This window comes from Agelaius phoeniceus, chromosome 10 (assembly GCF_051311805.1).
Source record: "Agelaius phoeniceus isolate bAgePho1 chromosome 10, bAgePho1.hap1, whole genome shotgun sequence".
In the NCBI taxonomy this organism is placed as follows: Eukaryota; Metazoa; Chordata; class Aves; order Passeriformes; family Icteridae; genus Agelaius; species Agelaius phoeniceus.
Genome location: NC_135274.1, coordinates 10,132,557 through 10,154,323, shown reverse-complemented (window position 1 = coordinate 10,154,323; position 21,767 = coordinate 10,132,557). Strand labels below are relative to the sequence as shown.

General features: G+C 43.5%; 1 protein-coding gene across 7 annotated transcripts in view; it reads right to left on the bottom strand.

Moving 5' to 3' along the window:
- Nucleotides 1–9,550, bottom strand: part of ACSL3 (acyl-CoA synthetase long chain family member 3) — a 50,483-nt gene extending 40,933 nt beyond the window's left edge. For 2 of the 7 annotated variants that reach the window (XM_054639588.2, XM_077183851.1), the window contains exon 1: nucleotides 9,357–9,520. The gene's annotated coding sequence lies outside the window, so the exon portion shown is untranslated. Of the gene's footprint in view, nucleotides 1–381; nucleotides 464–9,012; nucleotides 9,032–9,093; nucleotides 9,212–9,356 lie in introns of those variants that run through there. The other 5 variants (XM_077183847.1, XR_013183608.1, XM_077183848.1 and 2 more) reach the window with 5 other exon arrangements.
- Nucleotides 9,551–21,767: the final 12,217 nt, after the last annotated feature.

The window sequence follows — 21,767 nt, the reverse complement described above, 5'->3', positions numbered from 1 at the left end:
TCAGCAAAACTTGACACTAGTTAAACCAAGGGAATCAGTGTTACAAACACACAGCCCTCTCACTACCTAGTACTCAAACCCCTATTCACAGTTATCTCTCTCACCACTCCTTGCTCATTAGTGCACATGCCCAGCCCTTCTCTGCACTGGAGTCAGGGTCTGATTTCAGTAGGTGGGCATGGGTGGGTGGCCATGAACCCCCCTCCAGAATCCCCTTTGCCCAGTTACTGCTCAGTCCTGCTGACTTCACTCCTGGTGGCTCTTGTCCAGACAGCCCTCTCATCTTGGACTGTGTTCCCCTTCCCTCCAAACAGAAGATGAGCCAAGCCTACAAGTCCCTACAGGTTTCACAATGCAATTGCTTCATCAGAACTGCCTTACCTATAGCTACTAATTAACATCAAAACAGCTGCACAGTTTGGTTCAAATCTTGAGGGACTTGATAACCTTACACCAGAAGCTCCTGAAAAACAAGTAGTAGATGAATACTCAGGTCACAAAACAAATCTGAGAGAGCAAAACAGAAGATATAGACTTCACAGGAAAAAGTGTGAAAATTCCAAGTCTTTAGGCAAACTTCTCACAAGAAAAATATCAATGAACAATACAATAAGAGAATTTTACAATACATTTCAAAGCAAGAATGATATCCACAGCATGATCTAAGTTATCAAAGTGATAAAGTGGGATGTTTCACCATTTAATTTGAAAGGCTAAATGACATTAGTTGGTGACATTTTTAATACACTTTCTCTTTTGAAGGATAAATACATCCTCAGGTTCCAATTACTTGGGGCTTTGTTAGATTTGGTTTGGTTTGTTATTTTTTTTAAACATCATCATTGTGTCCAGTCATCCACAGTGATTTACTACCAAAATAAATGGAATTAAGTAGATCCCACAAAAATATCTACTTTTCTCACACCCCACACTTTCCACTGTAGTGCCCCAAACTCCAGAACAGGAACAACCCCTCTCCTCTGGCCTGCAATGGAAGTCACAAGTCCTTCAGAAAGGATCACCACCTTATTAAGGCAAGGCTGCTGCTCCTAACCCATGTGCATGGTTCAGATTGTGTTATCCAATATTCATCTTGGTACAATGAAGAGATCCCCCTCAAGCCACACAGCAGAAAAACAACAGGAGTGCAAGTTATAAAAATCACAGCCCTAGCAAATCTTATCTCAAACCAATACTCACACAAGATTCATTGGGAGTTTCAGAGTTTGTAGACTGAATCTCTCTGTAAGGACTAAGCAAGACATCTCAAAAGCAGTGCTTCACTCCAGCAGCAATATAAATGCAAAAAATAACCTGTGGAGCTTTTCCTGAGCACAAATACAAGAGAGAAACGAAATTTGCACTAAGTTCTGGGAATATGTAATTTTCACTTCTGTTAACTTTACCTCTGCCACAGGTTATAAACCTATTCTCAAAACCAGAGTTATCTGTTTCTTAGATTGCTTACAGTGGTGTCTGTGAAACCCCACATCCTAAACACCCGGGTTTACAGATTACTAAGCCTGACTCTTAAACTGGTTTAACAGAAATACTTTGCTTAAGATTGGGGTATATGTCCAAATGCAACTATTGTCCTGCAATGGCCACAAACTGCCTCCCTCCTAGTATTATTTAGGATCTTAATGCTAAAAAATTACTTCATTTATTTAACTTCAGATTTCAAAAAACTCCAACTAAACCAAACCAATTTATAAGACACCAGAAATGCTGCACACACAATCGGTAGAAATGGGACTTCAACAAATAATTCCTATGGATACAAGCATAGCACCATAAACACCAAATTGCCCAAAAGAACTGGAAAGCCTGGAAACCATGGCCAAACCATTGACCAACCAAGCACTTGATGAAATCTGGGGAAAACTACCAGAGAAGATGATTTTGGCTGCTAATGCTTTGGCCTCACTCCTCCATCTATTTATGGACAGACAGCACATTTTGCATTCAACAAGTTGTGGGGTGACTGATGGGAAGTCACAAAAGGCTGAGCTACAGAAAGACAAGTAGGCTGTTTCTCTGCTAACTGCTTTGTATGGTTTTTATTTCCCTTGGCTGCTCCAAAGTTCCAGGGACAGTGGGGACTATGGTACTACAAAATAAAGAAACAGCCAAGGAAAAGAAAATACTTCAAATTCAGTGTTTTCCTAAAGTGCTACTTGATCTAGATTTTTTTATCTATACTGCTTGGAGAAAAATTACTCTTGTTCAAAATCCAGCACTATAATTTATTTAAACATGGCATAAAGAAGTCTACCCTGCTTATTTGAGTCATCATTCTATTTTCTAGCTTTAGAAATAACAGAGTATCAGGACAACCTCTCTCCATCACACTGGAACAAATATCCTTTTCTCTCTTTTTATCACTCTTCCTTTTGCAAGCAAAGCAAGGCAGGATCAGTCATGAACACGCTCAACAATTGCATAACTCAAAGCAAACAGGGAACAAGGTCTCATTAAATTAGAAGCCATTTTATTCTCTGAGAAGAAGCATTACACAAGTGTGGTTCTCAGCTCCCAGCCCTTATGCGTCACCCTTAAAAACAAAACTTACAAACACAGGTGGTGACAATCAGAGGACAATATCCAGTGCCCACAGATAGGTTCAGAATGGGATGAAGGTGAGGAAGGAACTCCTCATCCTCCCAGGAGACCACTCAAGTCAGTGGTTCAGAATCAGTACACAAATACTGTGTAGGTAGAGGGAGGTTTGGGTAGAAGAGAATCCTGTTTTTCTCTTCAGGGAAATCAAACACACCCTTAGACTCTCATTATGTAAACATGACCAAAATGGAGCTACGTGGCTGGGTAGAGCCTTCACTGCTAACTTTCAAAAGCACTGACCTTTTTTAAAAAGAAAGGTGCCACAGTAGCAACACCATTTGTAGAAATTTAGTGAATATTCTCAGGAAAAATTATTTTGTCTGTCTTATACAGATGTCAGCATTACATTAATACAATCTGACAAGCTGGAAGTCCAGAATAGACTATTAAATATTTCTAGAAGAAGAATATAAATATTTCAATGTTTCATGAGCCACTAGCATTTCAAACAAGAGAAATACATCTTGCTTTAAAAAAAAAAAACCCAAAGAATCAGGAAATATTAAGCTAATGATGTAATTAAAATATATGCAGTTTCAACCACTGTACTCTTAGAATCTGTTATCTTAGATGTATACATCTAAGATGTTACAGATGCACAAAAAAACAAGTCAGGGTAGCAGCTGTGTCAGCCCTTTCACAAGCTGACCTGGCCACAACTGCATTTGTGACTGTGTAACACAGGATTTGGGCAGAAGACTATTTTTTTTCTTAACTATAACTGATTTTATTAGTAAATTAAAGATTTAATTTTTTTTGAGTGCCTGTCTTACCTAGCTTTCCTGATCAAAAACCCTCACCCCCCCTTCCAACACCCACTAACAGCCTTGGTGACCTGGACATTCACACATGAGCACACAGCCCTGCTGGGAAGTGGATTTGTACCTTGTTCTTGAAAGTACTGGATGTTACCACGTTAAGCCTTTTGTGCAGATTGTAAGAAAAGCAGGTAAGAATCTCCACAAGAACCCTCAAGAAAGGTGAAAAAATAAAATCTACACAGTTTTCAGCATTGCAGAATTGGAAAATGTTTTCTATGCATCTCAAAGTTAACCATTAGGAAAAGCATTTCTCTATTCACAGTTTCTCTAGAACAATACAGAGCAGCAATACTTCATCAGGACAATTAAACTGCAGCTGTAAATGCCTGGAAAGTTCTGTTACCAGAGCTCTACAAGTCATTTGTGGACTTATAATGGGACAGACCAAACCCAGTTTGCCACAAAGATCACCAAGCTCCCTGCCTGAGCACTCCTGGGACAGCTGTCTCCACCTCTCTTCAGCACTCACAAACAAAAATCCTGACAGAATCTGCAGACACAAAAAAGCAAATGTTTCTCTACATACCCACTTAAATCCTCCTGCAAGCCATCACCTCCTGCTTCTTCTGTTCCCTTCTGCCTTTCTCCATACCCGTACACTCAAAACCAACTACAGGTACTTCTTTACCAAACACAAATTACCAACTCATCTAAATTCTAAGTTAACCACAGATGCTCCACTTTCCAGTTCTTCATGGGTTCTCACAGAATGAGCTCATAAACATTGATTTTAATAATGGTTTGGTGAAACAACTGCAGACCACACTCAGCTTCACAGACTGTCTTCTCATACCGTCTTAACTTTGGTTGGTAGAAATTTTACTGCATGTCTGATTAACAGACCTTACATCAGCATGCACATTGATGTATGGCACTGCACCAATTGCTCAAGCAGCACAGCACCCATGGAAAACATTCCTGAGGATGGCCAAGGCTTCCCACATGTCTGAGCAGCCACCCTGAACAAAATGAGGGATGTTCCACACCCTGTCCTGGAGAGCAGTAAGGCAAAGGCAGAGTCTTGCCTCCAAAGATGCAGAAAAATTGTTTTTACACAGTATTCAGTTTGCAGTATCCTTATGAAGTTATCTCAGGAGAGAATGTTCTACACACACAGGAATGTCACACAGCAAATAGATGGGGACTGAATGCGGCAGTACTGTACTAGTGCCGCTCTGCTGCTTCAGCAAGTCACTTCTAATCTTCACTATCCATTTTCCCCTTCCAGGGCTCATACTGGTTTCATCTAACAGATACAAGCATTCAAGGTAAGGATATTTACACAGCTCTAAAAAACAAAGCACTGGATTTCCAGTTTTATAGTGCAATGGGAGAAGATTTGCAGTTTGTTCTTGCTGTTTTCACTATCAACAGTGAAAATCCATAAGCCAGTAACTTCAATAATCTTATCTTCCCTGCTTTTCAGGAAACTCACCCGACTGAGAAGCCAGCTTGTCCCATTTCAGATATGGTAATTAACTAGCACATTTTTGTAATTAACAAGGCTCTTGAACACTGAGGCAAAGACACTGTCCCAATGCACAGGGGGTGACAAATTGCTACCTCCACCTCGAGGATTACAGACACCTGAAGTCAGCACCTTGACTTCCCACGAGCTGCAGGCTCACTTAAGGAAGCAGAGGACACGTGGGTGAGGATTCCTCCCCAGGAATCAGTAAAACACTCTTGCAAGATTCCAACCATTTTAAATTGTGAACAACTTTTCTCTAATTGATTCAGAAGGTAATACAGAATAAGATTTGAGTTTCCTTCAGAGTCACACTCTCCCCTTTTAGAATAGCCATTCAGGAGTTGTGTTTAGGATATAGCCTTGTCCACATGATTTCCTTCAACAGACTCAAACCATTAGATCCCAAACTGTATCTGAGTACGGAATCCTGAGAGCCCCTCAGGCTTTACTACATGGCAAGCCCTGATGTAGACCAGTCCCTCAGGATGAAGAGCAGGTTCTTCCAACCCTAACTGCATAATTAAACAAATAAAGTCCTGCCATTTGAGAGCTGCCTAGGACTGGCTTGAGTGCTTGCTATACTGCTCCAAACCTGACATGTAAACCTGCACTGCCAGACCATGCAGCCCTAAATAAGCTGGCTCACGACCTTCTACTGCAACTGCTCTGTTGGCAGACACTAGATAGAGCCATAGGATAATTCAGGTGGAAAAGGAAATCAGGGGGACTCTGGTTCAAGCTCAAAGCAGAGTCAGCTGTGAAATCACACCTGCTTTCTCAGGGCTTTATCCAGCTGGATTTTGAAAGCTTCCACAGAAGGAGCCTGCAGAAGCTCTCTGGGCTACCAAGTCCCACCACCTGACACACCTCAGGGTGAAAAATGCCTTATGGACACAGACCTCTGTGACTTCAATTCACACCTGCTGTCTCTGCTCTTCCCACTGTGCACCACTGTGAAGAACTTGGCTTCACTCTCTTGAAACCCTTCACACAGGCGCTAGAAGGGTCCCCCAAGCCTTTTCTTCTCCAGGCTCAACAACAGGCACAGTTCCTCTACTTCTCCTCACAACTCCAGCCAGTCTTGGCAGCTGTCCCCTGAACTCACTCCAGTTTATCGACATTTCCCCCGTCCCAGGGAGGGGAGCACACCTGGATGCTGTATTCTGGACAGGGTCTAACAAGTGCCAAATGGAATGGGATAATTGTCCCACCTGACCTACTGGCTGTGTTCAGCTCACTGGCCACCATGGCCCCAGAGCCTTCTCAGCTGGGCTGGCCCCAGAACAGGCTGTGCTGGTGCAGGGGTCACTCCTGACAGGGACAGAGCCAGGAAGCCCCCACCCACCCCTAAGGAGCTGCTTAAATGGTAAATTTGCTTAGTAATCGGCAGCAGATGAAACGGATCCAAACTGAAGCCAAGTCCTCTTAGTGTTAATGCACCTTACTTAGTAGGACTAAGTCGCCTCTTAGGGCCATATTCAGATGGCCTAAATTCCACATAAATCCTTCTGCCTCCTATTTCTTATTAGCTGGCTTTCAGGCAGCTCCCCACTCAGTGTCTTATGTAAATTCTCTGAATTGCTTTTCAGAAGCACCTAGAATTCTCCATTGACTGGGAAAAGGGACTTCAGTGGAATTCAGGCCACCTGAGCCTAGTTTTTAAGGTCCAAGTAACACTGCAGCATCAGACTGCATGATTTTTTTGGATTTGCCACCATGGCAGTAAGTAGCAGTTGGCTGTCAGGACGGGTTTAGTTACTCTCCCACTGGAACAAGTATTTTAAAAGAAAATTAGACTGCTAAACAATTCAGGACTCAGTTCTTCCTGCTACTTTCTGGGAATCTAATCCATAGCTGGATCTCCTTTAAAGAACACTTTATCCATAGTTCTTTTGAATTTTGTCCTGAGCCATGTGCTATGTTTGTTCCAGAAGTCTTGACAATCCATTCAAAAAAATTGGGTCTTTAGTATGACTCAATGGCTCAAACCATTCACTGTTCTACAGAAAGGAAGAATAAAAGCCCTACAATCAGCACTGAATGGGGGCTGGGGAAAACAGCAGCCTAAATGCTCACCAGATCAGCAAAAGCACACCATGCTTTAAGTCAAACATGAAGACAACTCCGCTAGTTCTTCAGAGATTCACAGTTTTACAATTAACACCATTCTGATTTTGTGAGGTTTTTGGCTAAACCACATCTTGGGTTTTGAGAAGTGTCAAAAGTGAGAAATTACTCACACCAGCACAGTCAGCTCAACAAGCCCTACTCAGTGTTCTTACATACTCAGGATTCTCCAAGCAAAAGAGATGGAGCAGGGAAGATGGGAACCACTCATAAACACTTCTGAAGAGGGGAACCTTCAGATTCTACACACCACAGTCCTCACACCTCTTTTTAGGCCATTAATAGTGCTGTTATCAAAGCCTCACAGCACTCAGGTGCACAGCTATGCAGAGTCTACCCCTTGTCCACAGCTGTAAGCCAGAGCTCTCTCAACACATCCCACCTCTGTGAAATATAAAAAATAAAACCGAGGCTGGAACTTATTACCTGCATCCTTACTTGAGTGGAATAGGACACTTGAAGATAGCACAAACATTCAGAACCAAGTGCCAGCTTATTGCAGGTCAGAGACTACTGTGGAACTAAGTCAGTGAGCCAAAAGGGACCAGATCCATACCACAAACTAACTTCATTATGAGTTTCAAAATTTTTCACCACACAGAGCAGCAGCTCCCTCAGACTGACTGAAGTTTGTCAGCCAGCCATCAACACTGAACAAACAAATGTTAAACCTGAACCTACCTCCCGTTCCTAGGGACCAACAATAATAAACACACTGAACAACTACAAACAAAAACAGATCTGTAAGTCACAATGCTTCGTTTCAGCCATTCCTGAGGCATAAAATCTACAGGTCAGGGAAGAATTACCAAGCTTAAAAACGTCTTTCCTTAACTTTTTAAAGCACGCAGAACAAATGGTATGAGAAGTGCTGCAGATAGTAATGAATACAAAGTCTTACGAATGCACTCAGATGATTACCTTCCTCTTAGGATACAGACCTGATAACACATCTATTATTTCATGCTTCTGGTTTTTTAGCCCCAGGAAGTAAAAATCATAAGCCACGGTGAATTTTTGCACAATGAGATAGCAATCCACTCTGGAGAAAGACTGTATCAAGAGCAGAATGTAACCAGTCAAAAATCACATTAAGGCTGTAGGTTTCATTCTATGTAGTTCTTTACATGATGCTTAAAACAATAACAAGACAAAAAAAAACCCCAAAAAAATTTCATGTGAACTCAAATTTTTGTATTTTGAGTAAAAATGACTGTCCTTACCCTTAACAGACTTTTTAAAGTAACCAAAATCTTTTATCATTGGTATTACTCTTTTTCATTAATGCTGTACTGATAACAACACTTGAAAACTAAGGCTACTCAAAAACAGGAATTTCATGTCTGGTGTTATCCAACCCATTTCATAGGCCAAAAAAAGTGCTAAACTACAGAATCTGATACTCCAAAACAAAATGCAGTAATCTTTTACAATAAATAAAAGATTACATACCAGCTGCTGTACATAATTAAATATTAGGGGGGGGAGGGCTTGTTTCTTCAGTAAGGTAAAAAAATGTAGTGGTTATAAACTATCTTACAAATATTTTTACTCTGTTACTGCCCTCATTTTTCCTGAGGTTACTGTTTTCTCATTTCCCAGAGATTCTGTATGAGTCCCAAACACTGAACTTCGTGCTATTTATGGCACTATCTGCAGAAGTATTTTAAGGGTACTGCTGTCCCTACGAGTGAAAGGTGCTCCTGTGCTATCCTTCCCGGGCGAGTCCTGGAAGGGAACGCACCTCAGCCTTAAATCCCGCATCAACCCCGGCAAACAGAGAGGCAAAGCTGAACCGAGAGCCGCAAATCCCGGCCCGCTCCTCCCGCGGCCCTGCCGCGTTCGCATCACCCGCGCCCACCGACCGCCAGCCGCACGCCGGGACCGCGGGGCCGCCGTGGCTCCCGGAGCCCGCTGCAGGCACACGGCGGGCACACGGCGTGTCACTACCGCCGGGAACCGGGCACCTGCCTCACGCCGCGCTCCCGCCACCGCCTCGGACGCCGGAGCCCGAACACAAAGCAGAGCAGAGAGCAAACCCGCGCCTGTTACCGGCTATTATCTCGCTAATTATCCGGAGCGCCGCTCCCGCGGGGGCGGCGCCGGTGCGCAGCCGCCGGCCCCGCCGGCAGCCGGGCCCATGGCGGCCCCGCCGGGCGGCTTCAGCACCCCCGCGGCCCGGATGGCCGCCGCACTCGCCCCCGCGGAGGCGGCGGGACGCCCGGCGGAGCCCCGCGGCACCGCACGGCCGGGCGGGCGCGCTCGTGGCGGCGCAGAGCCCCGCAGCCCGCCCCGGCCCGCGGCCCCGCACTCACCGGCCCCGGCCCGGGGACGCCGCGGCGGCACCGCCCGCTCCGCGCACCGCCCGAGTGCGCGCCCGCGCTCACCCGCGGCCGGGCCGCCCGCCGCCGCCGCGCGCGCTCATTCCGTATGCGCCACGGCGCCTCCTGGTTGGCCCGCGCCGGGTGGCGCGCGGGGCCGGGCTCCCGCGGAACGGGGTTACTACAGGTCACCGCGCCCGGGGGCGGGGCCGGCGGCCGGGGCCAATGGCTGGCGAGGGGCGGGGCCGCGTCAGCAGCGCGTCGTTCCGCGCTCGGCGGTGAGTGGCCCGTGCCGGTGCCGGTACCGGTACCGGTGTCCCCCTCACGGAACCTCCTCGTGGCCCTGGGCCCGTCGCTGACCGCGCTGGCCGGGGCGCGGTAAAGAATGCTTTCTGCCAAGTGTCCCGGTCAGAGCGAGCGACCGCGGCGGCGGCGGCGGCATGAGCGTGCCCCGGAGCCCCCGGCGCGGGTCGCTGTAAGAGCCGGGGCCGCGGCAAGGCCTGAGTTCGCTGTTCGGGCTTTGCCGGCTCTGAGGGTTTACCGGAGCGAGTCACCCGCGGCAGCTGCTGCAGGGGCTCCTGGGCTGCATCTCTGCTGGCAGAGATCGCTCATGGCGCATCCCCCGACCAGAGGTGGCCTCACCTGGAACGGTTTTGGTCGGTGCTGCCCAAGGCTGGGCTCCTCCTTAACAGTTCCTGAGGATCTTTTGTCAATATTGCCTCATCCAGGCCCTGCAAATGTTCCTGCAGAATTAGAGGCTTTCATTTAACCGGTGTAATACAATACTGAAACAAAACAAACGAGCACCTGCCAAAGAGCAGCGAAACAAAAACAACCAATGTGAAGAAGGTTTCAAAGCCCAGGGGAAAGCTTTAGTTCCTGCGGGTGCCGGGGTGGCTCCGCGGCGGTGACAGCCACCATTGTCACAAGGCTAGGTTTGTTTGGCTCAGCTGGGGCAGGTCAAGCCCCTGGCACGGCAGCCCGGGGATGTGAGGGCACAGCACGTGGCAAGGGGAGAGCAGGATTGCAGAGCTGAGGGCATGAGCCGGGACGCTGCCGTAGCCACAGCCCAGCAGCTGTGAGTTACATTGAGCCAGTTATGAGCTGTGCAGCTGCCACCGCCCGTGGCTGGATCCTGTTCCTCCTGCCCCTCACACACACCACCTTTCAGAGCAGAAACACTGTTTGCATCTTCAGTCATCTGCAGAGTTACTCGAGTGGCAGAGAATGTGCTCTTGCTAAAAGCAGATTAACAGGATATATACTTGTAATCCAAACACCAACTAAGTCAGTCACCTCAGTTACTGGAAAAGACACTTCCAAGTGTTTAGCACTGGAACACAGGAGATGGCTGCTGCTTGTTCTGAAAGGCAGGAGAACATTATCCACAGGAGTTACCTGAGCTATGAAGGTCATGAGCTTGAGCAAAAGGGATGCTACCTGAATTATGGGTAGGAGTGTGGAGACATACTGAAAACAGTTGCACACTCACTGGAAAAAAGTGAAAAAGGATAAGCAGACATGGAAGGAGAAGAAACTCAGTTTTGAAAGATAAAAACGCAGACATTTGTGCAACAGAAGGGAATTCAGGCATTCTCTGCCAAAAGATTTACTAATGTTGGTGCAGACAGAGTAAAGTTAATAAATTCGTTGTGAACGTTAGCACGGGGAAAAGTCCTGGATTTGTGTTACACCATCTTTCACATTTCTTTCAAGGCAAGGAAGGCTCAGGATAAAACTACAAAAGTTATTTGATGTAAAGGAAGATGGGAGATAAAGCACTGGACAGCACAGAGCTCATCTGCTCAGCATCAAATCTCATGCTGAACCCTCTGCTCTTATTTATTTCTGGGTTAGCACCAGCAACTCAGCCATAAAACACCTTGTCAAAAGCCTCACTTTGAGAAATGCTTGGAATCTGTGATTTGAAATTAAATATTATCCTTATTAAACTACAGGATCTGAATACTATCAAGTTTTATCAGAAGGAGTTTTCAAATAAACTTTAACTTCAAATACAGATTTGTTGTAAACTTTGTACTTCAGCCTCACCTTTATTACAGGATGTATCAATTTAAGTTTGCCTGAACTTTTCAGTCATTTGCAATCCAAACACTAACTTTGTAACTGGCTATATTTATTCCAAATAGACACAGCTATTTGCTGTATCCCTAACAGTTCTCAGGGTAAATGAGGAGTTGATGGCTCCTGATTCAGCTCAGCATCAGAAGAGAAACAATAACTGCAACCTACAGTGATAAAGCAACTTCAACTTTAACAACACCTAAGGCTTAAGAAATTATACATATATACACAAACAGCAGCATGCTGATTTAAAGATTCCTACATGTATGCAGTATTTTCACAAGGTTCTTTATAGATTTCTGATGTTTACATACAGCAGAAGTGAAGCTTTTTATGATAGCAGAGATATTACCACACCTTTTGCTTAAATGTGGATTTTACAGGGCAGGGCTTTGAAAGATACTGGTGTCATGTGTTACTTTAGCACTTTTCTTGCATAAGCCCATACTGAGTATTCCATGGGGAAACCAAAGAATGTGGGGATAGATAGTACACTTAAGAGTCACCAATAAAATGAGGGAATAACATGTTTATAATTGGAAATTTAACCTGCAGAAGACACTACACTAGTGACTGGGGGGAACCCTGGCCTTTCCTACACAAGTTGTGCATAATGATAGGAAATTGAATAGTAGCTTATTTATATTTTCATTAAAAGGCACAACAGCACAATTAAAGGCAGGAAAGAAGTAGTTGTATCACCCAAGAGCATTCAGGCAGGGAAGGAGTATCTGGGAAAACATGCATGGCTGTTCCTAACCACTTTCATGTATTCACAAATTCTTGTTTGGCTTGGTTCTTTTTGATTTCCAGAAGGAGAAGCTCATTAATTATTCTCACGTTCCCTTTTAAAGAGTTTCAGTCATGCAGTCAAGGAGAAAAAAACATTGCCATATGTTTTGTTCAACAACAGAGAATGAATAGCAAGTGGTAAATAGCAGGGAAGATTGCAAGTGGTCTTATGAAAATACTGATTGGGAAGTACAGTCAACTGACTCATCAGGAAAGAGAACAGCAAGCCAATGTTATATTTGGCCAATTCGAGCTAATATCCAGGGGGAATTAATAAAAACAAAACCACGAGGCACACTGAAAGAGGAGAGTCTATGAATGGGTAAATGTGTGGAAGGTTGGCGTTGATCTTTCATGAACAGGCTGCTGCCCACCTATTCTTGGGAAGAAGCTAGAGGGGGAAAACCCAACAGATCTAACAGATGTGGGAGCCTTTAACTAAAAATCCTTGGAGGGACACAAAATTTAGGAGTACAGGACAGTACATATGTTTAAAGTAAAATCAAACTGCTTATGTGAAATAACAGGAACCATTAAAGAAGGGCTTCAGTGGGCAAAGCTCATGCTCTCAACAGAATATATTTCAGTGTATGCTTCAAAACTGTGAAAATTAATTACTCTAAAATTACAAAATTGTCTTCATGACTCATTAAATGAATGCTACAACTTTGTGTCAGTGTTAGTCTAAATTAAATTAATTGTAACTAAAGATAACATTTTTAAACAGTTTGCTTAGAACTTATTTTGGTTTAGTTACAAACAATTACCTGTTCAACAACGGGATTCATATCCATGACCATGTTTAATTAAAGACTCAAACTGCTGTTGTAATAATTTATATCCAAAGATATCCTTTGAGTGTGGCATTTTGAATGCCCTTTTAAGAGCATTCATAGAGAGGGCTGAGCTACTACTGAAGGGGCAGGTAGAGCCAGCTGGGATGCAGGTTCTGGCAGCAAAAACAGCTTCTGTTCCTGAGGTGAGCATTCTCACAGCTGTTAATTTTGGGGTGTTGCTTTAAAAGATGGAAAAACATTTCTAGACCAAGCAACATGAGGTTTCAATGCTAAATAGTCCTCGTGTACATATCAGTGCATTTGACTCATTTTTATCTGTGAAGCTTTTTGTTTCCAAATAAAGAAACAAATGAGTAAATTGCTAAGATTAAATTGGAAAGCAGCAAACTCTGGCAGTGTGCCCCAATGATTAATTATTTAGCAGAACACTTGGTCATATGGGCATGCCCAGAGCCACTTTTCACAGAGAGATTGATGACATTAATAATAAGGTGATTGAGGGTATAGTGGAAAATTTATCACCACTTGACACAGGCTCAGCTTTGTTAATGCTTAAAGTACTTCTTTAAATTCCTAGCTTGTATGTTCTCATCCTCCAGCTCTGTTACCAACCCACTGTGATAAATCAGTGTCATTCAGATATTAATAGTAGGATAACCCCACAAACCTGAAATTTCTAATTAAGGGAAAGCATGTAAACGGGTTAAATCTGTAAAACAAGCTGCAAGGCACACTCGGCAACACTGCCACACCCTGGAACTGCCATGCCATGAGAAACTGTGTCACCCACGGAAAATCAGGGGAAGGATTAAAAATAGAATTTATTTCTGCTCCTGAACTTTCTTGCTCAAAAGCTGCCTGTCATTTTCTAGGCCAGTGAAACCTTACAGAGGAGCTGAGTGTCAAAGGCAGCCAAGAGGGATCAAATCATCAAATGGTGTCACAAACCTGCAGAAAAACATACATCCCTATGGGCTCCAAAGACAGTGGTATCCTGAGAATCTCACAATTTAATCATCAATTAGACCATAAAAATATCCAAGCCCAGGCCTAAGTCCATGTCTGAGCCTTCCACACTGTACTCCAGCAGCTGCCCAGACTGGGCTTCCCCATGGATGCACTGGACATGCTGCAGCCCAGCCCACCACCCTCCCACCTTGGTGCAGCACAGGTTTGAGTGTTTCTTCATTCAAGCAGCACTGGCACAGAGCCCTTTTGCTTTTTAGACCACCCTAGTAAGACTCAGTAGGTTTGTCTGGATTACCCTGTGTGTATCTGGTCTTTGAGAAGGGTGGAGAAAAGCCCCTTCTCAGGACAGATCTGCTTTCCTCTGAAATGTTGAATCAATAAACATGGTAAACAAGCACTGTTACAGATACAGATGGCACATTATAAATTCTCTAACGTGACAGTAAGTGGCCAAAACAATCCAAGAGTACTTTCCTGGTCTACCAGGTGAAGGCTGAGAAGGCTTCCAATAGTTTGCTTTTATTTAATGGGCTTTGTCTAGTCAACTACTGTACAATGTTTTCATAAAATAAAACCACTTTGCTGTCCAAGGCTTCAACCAGAAAACAAATGTGGGCAAGGGTTTCCAAAACAGAAGCTGAAATTTGGGTTCTTGTGAAGAAAAGATGTTTGGGGTTATTTGAGAAAATTGAGGTAAACTACCACATCTTTGGCAGCTTGAGAAATGCCATGGCTTAGGTGGGTGCCCAAATGTACCCAGGCCACGTTCTGGGAGAACATCCTCCAATTATCCTGTCTTCTGTGCAAACCACATTCATGCTGGAACTTCCCCTCACAGCTGGGCGTGTAAAAGCCAAAACTATAAAGATATTGCAGTAAGTTCCAGATCTGTTGTGCAAAAACCAGCTGTTAATGTTTTGTGACTCACAGCTCTAAGGTGCTGTTAGCAGGAATGACTATTCAAACTGCATTATGATTCATACATAAAGCTGATTTTGAATTTGGGGTTGCTTACATCCTAATAGTTGCATCTGATCTCACTTTGGGATAACAAATCCGTCACCTGAAATTTAGTCAACAAAACTTAAGTTCACTGAACACACTTGGATTTCCTTTGTAGTACAGCAATGCTTCCATAAAATTGTCAAAAGAATGGCTTTCAGTGTGTTTTATAAAGGAGGAGACATCTTTCTTCTGGCAGAGATATGGAAAGGAAGCCAAAGCCATCCCAGTTTCAGTAAGCTTAACGAGGGAATTCAAACAATCAGGACTGTAGCAGGGGTGTCTGATTTGGCAGGCTGAGCTGATCAGGGCCAGGCTGTCTCCTGCTTGGCCCCTGCAAGGCAATGCTTTAGCTTGTTCTGTTTGGTGCCATTTGTCCATCATCCTTCTGTAGAGCACTTTGGAGATACTGCAGCTATGCAGGAGTGGAGTACCAGACATGTGCCAAGCAGAGTGGAGAAAAAAGTGAACTATTTCCTTAAAGCCTCACTTAGGACATTTGTACATGTGTTAAATCAGGGATTATTTAGGGGCTTACAAGCCCATGGATTCTTCTGGGAAATGCTGAGCTGAATGTCAGATCTGCTCAATTTTATATTTTCAGTGTTCCTTACTGATTGTACCAGACAGTGCACACAACCTAGTGCTTAAGGGAACCTTCACTCTCCAAATCACTCCTCAGTAATGATAAAATGAGGCTTATTTAAGTTTTGACTGATGGACATACTCTTTTGCTTCATTACAATTCCTTAGTGATTCAAAATCTGGTATCAGAAACAACAGACTATGAAACAGAGCTTCCCTAGCAGATAAGTTTTATATGCATAAGAAAATAATTGTATGTTAAATAAATAGCCTAATTCAGTAATTCAGTAATAGTACTTGCAAAATTCAATACATTTTAAGACTATCCCACTGAAATACTAGAGAAAGGGATCACTGATTTAAAAAAAAAAAATCTAAAATTGAATACTAATATACTTTCATACACTAACATTCCATTCCATACCATGAAAACATATTAAAACCTATTAGAAACATATAGAACTGAGAACTCACAGTAACAAGTACAATCAGAAAATACACAGAAAATAAAAAAAGAATATGGATAGGATAAAGGCAGGAGCATTTAAGAGCGAGGTCTCATTCAAGATTTCAGAGCTGAAGGTGCAATAATGAAAGTATGATATTATAATCCTCCTACACCTTGGCATTATTCTGAAGTAAATCTATGAAGGCATAAGTAAGTGAAGGCAGTGTGATCTCTTTGCTGATTAAAGTGATCCAACCCTGAGTTCAGATGTAGGGTGGTCTGGGTTTAGGGAAACTAGGCCAGTGGTAGCTGGGAGCACATGGAGCATTCATCCTCACCTGACACAGGAAAGGTCTAAGGATTGAAGGATTAAGATTAAGGCAGACAGTTTATGTGTGAGGAAGACTACAACCATGCTTGCTAAACAACATACAGACCATGATCTGCATTGTTGCAAAATGCTCACTTCTCAGGTAATGGAACATATGTGGGTCCCTCAAGACACTGCATAATGTACCTCTTCACTCCTCTGACATTTCAAAGACATAAACTTTCCCAAGAAATGAACCTAAACTATATACAAATGTGTAAAAATTGGAAACAACAAATGCTTTGTATGTGCTGTGAATGTTTTTTAAGGGCTATCTCCTAAATGTTTCACATATGAGATCAAAGCCCTGCTACATTCACAGGAGAACACCACAATTCAAAGAAGTCTTTTATTCTGAATGTGGTCCAGCTTGAGCACAAGCAGCATTTGCTCCTGAATGCTGATGCTGAACCTTTCTGGAGACACCCACGCCAAGAAGTTCTAACACCAATCTAAATGGCTGTTACCTTTGGCAGGAAGACAATGAACATGAATTTCTCCTCACAACTACAAATCCCTCACAAAATACACTTGGGGCTGGTGTTTGCCAGCCAGTGTAGTTACTGGGCTGTGAGCATTGTGCTCCTGTGCTGTCAGCCAGCACCCCCACAGCACAGGTACTCAAGGGACCTCCTGCAAACACACATTCTGTGCTTCAGTACAGTAAGTTCCCACACACACCAGCTCGGGGAAAACTGAGCATCCTTTAGCTGGAGATCACCCAGTTACTTACTGTAAATTTTTTAAATTGTATCTGCACTTGGCTTAGTGCAATTTGAGTTGCTTTAAAAGCATTTTGTCTCATCTAATTCTCTACTTGAGACAAAGGCCTGGAATTCTAAATCACAGTCATTAGCACAGCTCACCAAGGTCATAATCTCACATAACCTGTTTTGCTCCTGGAAGACAACTCTGAGGGCTCGACTGCCTGCACTGAGTCGGCTCCCTTTCCTTCCAGAATAGGATGTTAACACAGCAGCAGCAGCATTGCTTTTGCTTGAAGTAAGGTATTGCTGTTCACCAGGGGAGGGTTTGGCAATAATTGCTTCTTATGTAAACAAGCAGAAATGAATGATATTTTCTGGAGACCTAAATAAAAATCTTGTTAAGTGTTTGCAAAGATGTATGGATGTAAAATCTCAGGTCTGATAAATATTGAGTCATTATACACTTAAAGTTCTGTTTCGTCTCTTATGTTGAAAGAATAAAGCAATAGGGGTTTATTATGTGGATGTGTTAGAAATGCCTGCAAACTATAGGCCTAGTTTATTGTCCAGTATTCTTAGAATATATTAGAGCAGATTTTTTTTCAAGATATTAAGTCTGCAATAGACAAGTAGACTACTCAGCTGACACTGCAATTACTGTGATATAAAGGTAGTGGTGAATAATGAGTGTTGCTGCTGAAAGTATATTGTGGAATTACAAATCAGTGTGTGAAATCTGGATACCTTCAGGATAGGATCAGCCAGAAGAACTGCCAGTAGATGTTATTTGCTTTGTTCTATCTGAGGCAAAAAAAAAAAACAACCATGGTACAAACCATTAAGAACTAGTACTTATTAAGAAACTTACTTTAAAATGCTTTCAACTCTCCTTACTACTTCCTTATTTGACTTGTGCAAGGGATATCAGATTTTATAGCAACGTTAACTTTCCTCTGACTGACAGGACAAAACTCCTGGAAAAAACATGACGAACTGTTCCATCTTTATGTCTATACTTAACAGCTTGCAATGCTAATTTGTGAAGCCTTTTATACTTTTTTATCACTCCTCAGTACCAAGCACTGAAGGTAACAATCAACATCACAGTCATCACAGTCATGAAAGGAGCAGTTGTTTTTAAGTGAGAAAAAAATCCGGTTTACAGTTTGATCTTAGAAATTAATTGGTAAAATGCTGCAAACACGATCATGCAGTGTGGAAAAGATCTACACCCCATCACCCTTATTTAATAGTTTGATATGATATTTAGTAATGGCTTTTGCCTAGAGGAATACTAAGCAGCTACTTTCAATTTTAAGGAATCAAATTATCTCCCAACCTCCTGAAGACACCACTCCCAAACACCACAGCCCTCACAGTCTGTCTTGGGGAAGAACACAGTTTTCCTATGTTTCATCTGCCAGAGACAAGTGCAAAAGAAAAACTAATCTTCACCTAAAAAATCCCAGCAAATAAGACATTGATGTTCTTATAAACAAAGTCTGAAATTATGACAGTCTTTGAATCTAGAAGGATGATTCTTAGATTTGCTATTAACATTTTTCAATTTTTTTTCTGTAGTGCAAGTAAAGATTTATTTCTTTTTTAGATTGAGGCTTGCACTGGGGCTTTCAAGAGACACACATTGCCTACAGAACCCAGTTCTTGGTTTTGGACATAAATATATGCTATGGCTATATATAGGGGATTGGCTAACCTAAGTCCCAAAAAAGTCATATTTGAGGTGCCATCTGCAGGGTGCCAGCTGTGGGCAGCTGGAAATGCAGGCAGGAGAACTGCCACTGGTATTTCAAGAAGATATTGTATTTCAGCAAGAGCTCAACAAAACTGGCACGGGGAAGGGCAGGCCAAAACACAGGTAATCCTCCTGTTGAATTAAATGTTTGGGTCCCATGAAAGTTCTGATTGTTTCCTTTCTGCAAGAGCTGTAGGCATCAAGTACAACTTTTTCTGGAGTAGGCTGTAACTCACTACATCACACAACTCAGCTGTCATAACCCATCTCTCCATGTCCCCAGTGCTTGTTGTGCTAAATGGAACACAGCCCTTGATCTCACAGCAGTTGTGCTAGACTAGGATCAAAGTCTAGCAGCTGGCAAATTACCATGTGGGACGAGGAAAAGGCCTTTTCATACTTGAAAAACAATGTGCATACTTCTGCTGCCATGTAACAGAAAACATAGTTATGGTTAGATACGTGATGATGAGTAACAAGGATACAGATCACTGGCTCTTGAGTGCATGGAAATGTGTCCACATCATCCAAAATGCTGACAGTGCCAGGATTCATCACTTGCTTTTAATGACACCTCCCCCTACATGCTTTTATTTAGCTATCATGAGCTAAAATTTCAAAATGTGGCAGTACAAGCTAGTTATGGATGTCCTGAACTGACAAGTTATTCACAGAAAGTCAGATAAATATATAAAAAATGGGAAGTTCATGCACGTGTATCCTGTTTTGTCAGCACTACTTGTGGTAACAGCCTCTCTACATGACAGGATGGTGATCACCTCTCATCAGCTGCATTCCAGGCCCCTTAGCCTGGCCAGGAGGTGGCTGGCAGCTTCTGCTCTAATGAGACAAGGAGAGGAGTTAAAACTGAGCCAGCTTCTCCAGGGTTTGGTGGCCCTGAGCAGCTCTTGCTCTTGGTTTTCAGTCAGTCCTTTGGTGGGTGATGAGGAACACAGGACACTGGGCCTTTGAAGTCATTGGCAGTGTAATTCTGGGACCTGCAGCCAGTGTTGGCAGGATGACAGTTCTCACTGGGATCAGTGGAGGCACTGCTGCTCCCCAAAGCCAGTTATTTTAAGTCACATCTAAACAAGGAATTATCAGCTTAAGATCAGCCTTTCTCCCCTGCAGGTTCAATTAGATGCAATACTTGGTAACTGAAAGGCAAAAATCACATCCCTCTCACTTGAGCCAGACTGCTCTTGCCTTCAGTGGGTGTTGGCTGCTGCTGAACTAAAGAATTCACAGCCTGGCCAGAGGTATGTGGGTAAATACCTGGGAGGCTGACATGCCCTGTGTGCCTGTTTGCTTCAGCAGAGGCACAGCAACATCATTTCAAACACTTCCCTGCATGCCAGTGCCTGACATCCCTGCCTGTGGGAGGGCAGGTGACTCTGCACCATTTCTTGTACCACCTCCCTGGCACCACCATGCCACAGTGGTGGTTGTTTGCCTTCTCTCTTACCCATCTCCTGAGCAAAATTAAACCAACACACCACCAGAAGCTACCACCAGACTCTACACTGCACAGCCTGCCCCATGCATGCTCCTCTCCCTTCTTCCCTCCGTGCTCTGCATTTGCAGTGGGTATTTGCTGCTCCAGCCATTGTGTCCTTGGTGGCAGCACATCTGCACCAGCAGTCTGCATCACTGCCATAATGCAAGCAGAGACTAAAAGCCCATTGCAGACAAGGTCTTAGAAACATGAAGGGGCTTGCCATAAGGAAAACAAGCCAAAAATGCTCTTAACATATCTATGGTTTTTTTTCCTGTGAAATTGTTTTATGAGGTTGGGTTTGTTTAATTGATTGCTATGCAATATGCAATATTATTGCCTATTAAACAAAAAGATTACATACCAAAAGAGAAAGACACACTGTACTTACTAACAACCAAATCCCAACACCTTCCTAGGTTTCCAGACTCAGCTCAATAAACCTCTTTCTGGGCTGCAGGGCTAAAGAGCAGCCAGGTGCTGACAGACATTAGAGACACACCTGGGCAGTGATGGCCAGCTCCAGAGTGAAGCCAGGCACTCCTTTTCCCACTGGTGCATTAAACTCAGCATGAGCAAACCCCCTGGCCCCACAAGTCAGAGCACCTCTGCTAACATCTCTTGGATAAAGACTCTATAAGTAAATACCTCTGGAGTTGAGGTGGCTGCAGATCCAAGGGTGGCTCTCCTGTCCTGCTGAAATCCATGATGCTGCTCCTCAGCTTCCTTGCAGCATTCCTGGCCCACATCTGAGGCTCAGCTCCACCAAGCTTCTCCTCCAGCGTGGGGGGCTCCTGAGAGACCCCACTCAGCTGCTGTGCCCTCAGCTCCTCTGGCTATGGCTGCCTCCCCAGCCAGACTTCTGGAATGATTCAGCTCAGGGAATAAACAAAATGGAGTTTCCTCCCTGGGGGAGAGGCATGAGCAGCAGGTGAGCAGTGAGAATACCAGCACCCTGCTGTCACAGCCCAAGAGTGTCATTACCTTACACCACAGGTAATTAAAGCCAGAATCAGTCACACTGAATTCATTTGTTCAGTCCTCATTCACTTGCTTTTAGTGGAGGGGAATCATCTGAAAGCAGCTGAAATCATGGCATCAGGTCACCTAACTACACATGAGTTTTAGGTGTCAAGTCAGATTTCAGGTATGCATTCTTCAAACTTAAAATCAGAAAACCTCTGTCAGACCCCTTTTCCAGTTCTTCATGCCTATTTCTTCTGTTGCAAAAATTTATTTGAAATTACTGATAAATCAGGAAATGTTTGAGGTATCTGAGCAGAACAGAAATCCAGGTGAATTTTGTGTATATATACATTTTTAAATGCTCCATTTAATGCTATCAATTTTGTTGTACTAAGTGCAATAGTTTTGAGAATCCAGATATGCACTTCATGTA